The sequence below is a fragment of the Ovis canadensis genome, chromosome 11, assembly GCF_042477335.2.
Source record: "Ovis canadensis isolate MfBH-ARS-UI-01 breed Bighorn chromosome 11, ARS-UI_OviCan_v2, whole genome shotgun sequence".
NCBI lineage: Eukaryota > Metazoa > Chordata > Mammalia > Artiodactyla > Bovidae > Ovis > Ovis canadensis.
In genome coordinates, this window is record NC_091255.1 from 35466418 (window position 1) to 35470595 (window position 4178).

Sequence of the window (4178 nt, forward strand, 5' to 3'; positions counted from 1 at the left end):
AGTGCTCTGTGCACACTATTTTTATCATTGTTATTAGCAGGACAGCCAAGAGTTGCATTATCTCAGAGCCTCTGCAAAAGGGGAGAGGGGAAGGCTGGTCAGCAGAGCAGGGCATGTCTTTCCCCAAATCCCAGAGGGTGTGAGCAACTTTCCTGGGACAGAGCTGGGGTCCTGGGGTGTCTCTCTGACACACCAGGTGTCTCAGCACTCTCTGAGTGCTTTCAACCTGGCATTTGGAGTGGACCCCAGACACAGGTTGGAACTGTAGCCACCTCTCATCACCCTGCAGGCTGCAGAGTCACATACCCCAGTAGAAGAGGTGATGACAAACAGCCAGAGGGGCACAGAGGAGGCTCAGGGTGACCTGTGGTTCCCCAGGTCTAGCCAAGGCTGGACTTGGCCTTGAGTGGAGGGAAGATAGGAGAGGCTGGGGAGATGCACTTGGGCTGGAAGGGCTCAGTGCCAGGAGTTTAAAATGTGACCTGATAAGCCCACCCAAGGGCTACAGCATGCCCTCCCTGGGACAGAGTGAGAGCCCACCTGTCCCACCCCCCGCCCCCTCCCATGGGTGGTCCTGGCCCTGGCTCCACTCTTTGGTGCTGGGACAGCCATGATCCTGTGACCCAGGACTTCTCTGGGACTCCTTCTTCCTACCTCGATTTACAGGGTGAAAATTTTAGGAAATTTTAAAGCTCCAAATGCTTCCAAGTTTATTTAACTTTCAATTTTATTCAGTAACAAAGAATAGATCAAGAGGCCAAGAGCAACCATCCTTTGGCCAGGCAGTGTGCCAAAGGTTTTATGTGTTTTTTTCCCTTTATTCCTTGCAAGAATCCAACCAGGTGGTTATCGTTGCCATTTAACAGCTAGGGAAACCGAGACCCAGAGAAGTGAAGCTCTTTGGCCAGTGAGTGACACCACATCTCTCATCTGAAACTCATGACCACCTCCTCCCTGGCTCTCTACTGCCCCCTATCGTACCTTCTCCACCATGACCCTGGGCACCCTGGCCACTCCCATGTTAACCGCCCTCCAAGAGGACTTTTCACAGCTTTTATAACAGCCACGTGATGTTAACGTGGCTACATGGAGAACACAGGTTTTGCTTCCATCACTGTAATTTTATTGCAGTGGTGACAGTGAGACCTGTAACTTTTTTTTTTTGCTAGGCTCATGAGTAAAAATTGGATATAACAAGGCTTTTCAATATTAGGAAAGATGAAGGAATAAATAGCAACCTACTTGCTACACTTAACTTCTAGAGTCTTAAAGTAAATTGCTCGAGGAAATTGGAGCCCAAAGATTACAGGCAGGGAATTTTTAAGTTTGTCCATATACCACTGGTGTTCAGAGGCTCAACTAAAAGAATTATGGGCTGACTTACATAACAGCTGTGGATTGAGCAAAACTTTTTGAAAGAGCTATCTTATTTTGAAGATTATGACTGTGGAGGAACCAAGGTGATTGGCAGTGGAAAGAATCAGTGGAATTTTAAGGAATGCGATTCATTAAAATTTTATTGACTTAGATAAATTTTGCCTATGTTATACACAATTCAAAAGAAAGAAAAAAAACTCTTTACACTTTGAAAAAAAACCCACTGACTCCTCTGACCCACTTTGTACTTCTCTCTCTCCCCCAACCCTGCTCCACTCCCTGACCTCCTCCTGCTCAACACTACAAACTCTTTCCTACTTCACTTCCTCTACCTGGCACACTCCCCCACCCCAGACTTTGTCCCCTCTCAACTCAAAGGCTGCTCCAAGATGAGACCTCCCTGACCAACCTGTCAACCAGCAAGGACACACCCCCAGCAGTCACTTCTTCAACAGAATCATTACCTTAAATTCCCTGAACACCATTACTTCCCACTGTCTGTCCCCATTGATGAGACCCAAGTGCCCTGAAGGCAGGGATACCGTGTCCCCAGCATTTCAACACTGCCTGGCACCAGGGGAGATTCAAAATAAGTATTGTTGAAGGAAGTAGACGGGGGTGAAGAGAACACAGGTTTTTAAAAAATAATAAATTTAAAAATAAATAAAAGTGGTGAGGGGGGGAGTCAGCTTTTGAACGCACTGGAAAAGTCCCTAATGCTGGGAAAGATTAGGGCAGGAGAAGAGGGCGTCAGAAGATGAGATGGCTGGACAGCATCACTGACACGATGGACATGAACTTGGGCAAACTTTGGGAGATGGTGAGGTTCAGGCAGACCTGGTGTGCTGCAGTCCATGGGGTCGCAAAGTCGGATACGACTGAGCGACAATTGTGTGGGAACCCACTGTAAAGAGCTCTTTATAGATTTGGAAGAATTCATCCCAAACTGCTAACACGCTTCTCTCTAAGGGGTATATGGAATGAGATGGGGAAGGAACTTTTTTTAACCATTTGTATTTCTATATTTATTTGCAGTTTTATAAGGTACATGTATCAGTTCTGTAATCTAGAACACAACGCATGCACAAGTAGGGGATTTTACCCCTTTTGGGTGAATTCTCCTTAACCCCTTAGATACAGACGCATTACCTGCACACACCTTCCTCAGCTCACAGCTTTCTCCCTTCGGGCCCAATGGTAGAGAATGTGAGCACAGCCTCAAACCACTTGCTCCTACACAGAACCATGCTAAAAGAAGGGTTATTGGGAAAAGTGGTGCTTTCCATCCAAGCAAGACCTCAGAATCACCTAGGAGGTTTCTTGAAAGGCAGATGGCTGGGCCCAGCCCCCAGGACTGGCCTCTGCTGGATCCAGTGCTGCTCAGAAAACCATGGGGCAGTCCAGAGAGGACCCTTGGTTTAAGGGTCACACCTCTGGGGATCTCTGCCTCTAGCTTTGAATCCAGTCAAGCTAGGGCAGCCCCCCACCCTCCCAACCCCCTCCCATACCTACCTCCTCACCCCCATCACCTGAACACTGCCCCTGAGGGTTAGTCTTTTCCATCCAACTCTTAACTTTGTCAGAGATAGCTACAAAAACTGCCCTTTTGCACAGTTCAGGACTTAACCACCCCACCTCAGCCTTCCTTTCTGGGGTCCCTGAATGAAAGAGAAATGGGTAGGTGGGATTCCCCTCAGCGGTGCCAGCAATGGCTCATTTATGCTGTAGTTGAGGCTGGAGTAAGAGGAACCTGTCAAGCATATGAACAGTGGCAGAAGGGAAGCTGGGAACCAGTATCCAACAGGCACCTGAGAAGCTTCAGTTAGGACTGAAAGCCAGGAACATCTGACTCCCTAGAACCACATTTTCTCCTTTGTAATATATATGTATACATACATGCACGTATGCATTCTTAGTTGCGTAGTCATGTCTGACTCTTTGGGACCCCATGGACTGTAGTCTGCCAGCTCCTCAGTCCATGGGATTCTCTAGGCAAGAATATTGGAGTGGGTTGCCACTACCTTCTCTAGAGGATCTTTCCTGACCCAGGGATCAAACCAGCGTCTCCTGCATTGCAGGCAGTCTTTACCGCATGCACCAAGAGGGAAGCCCACATACATACATATATACACATATACATATATATAATGGACCATTTCCCTTTTTGCCTTATGTACCAGGAAGTTCAGAAATCATATTCATCCTCATAGCTAACACATCTGTTTCTATTTTTATCTTTGGTATCACATTCTATTTCCTCACCCTTATTATCTGCAAAATTGCTTCAAATATCTCCTACAGAGAGGGGGCAGACACAGAGAAATGTAAAAAAAAAGAAAAGAAACCCAATGAATAATTATGCAGCATTTCTTATGGGCACACTTCTGTGAAGGCCATTGCCAGAGCCCAGCTCTGTCCACAGAGCTCCATGAACATGAATGAACTGTCTTCTCTGTTTTTCTTTAGAGACTGACAGCTGACTCTAGGCTGCCTGACAGGGCTGAGACGGCTCAGAAGAGGGGTCAGGGCTGGGCTACATTTGCAGCTCCTCTTCCTGGCTCTAACAGGGACCTAGGATGGAATTCCGTCCCCGCCCCCACCCCAGGCCCATTCTTTGCTGGAGCCTTCATCTGCAGATTCCTCCAAGGCCCCCTTCAGGCCACTCTGTTCTGTCTGTGGGGAGGTGGGGGAGGTGATGGGTATTGGGGGAGAAGGATCTGACTTTACCAGACCCATCCCTATACTCCCACCCGGTCTCCCTCCTCACCCGGGGGTCCCAAATAACCAGGCCACACACTGGG

The 4178-nt window shown here is 47.9% G+C and overlaps 1 non-coding gene across 1 annotated transcript; it reads left to right on the forward strand.

The window, feature by feature from the left end:
• Positions 1–1061: 1061 nt before the first annotated feature.
• On the forward strand, positions 1062–1157 carry LOC138415552 (small nucleolar RNA SNORA1). Its single transcript, XR_011247306.1, has one exon. It is a non-coding gene; the product is annotated as a small nucleolar RNA SNORA1 (small nucleolar RNA).
• Positions 1158–4178: the final 3021 nt, after the last annotated feature.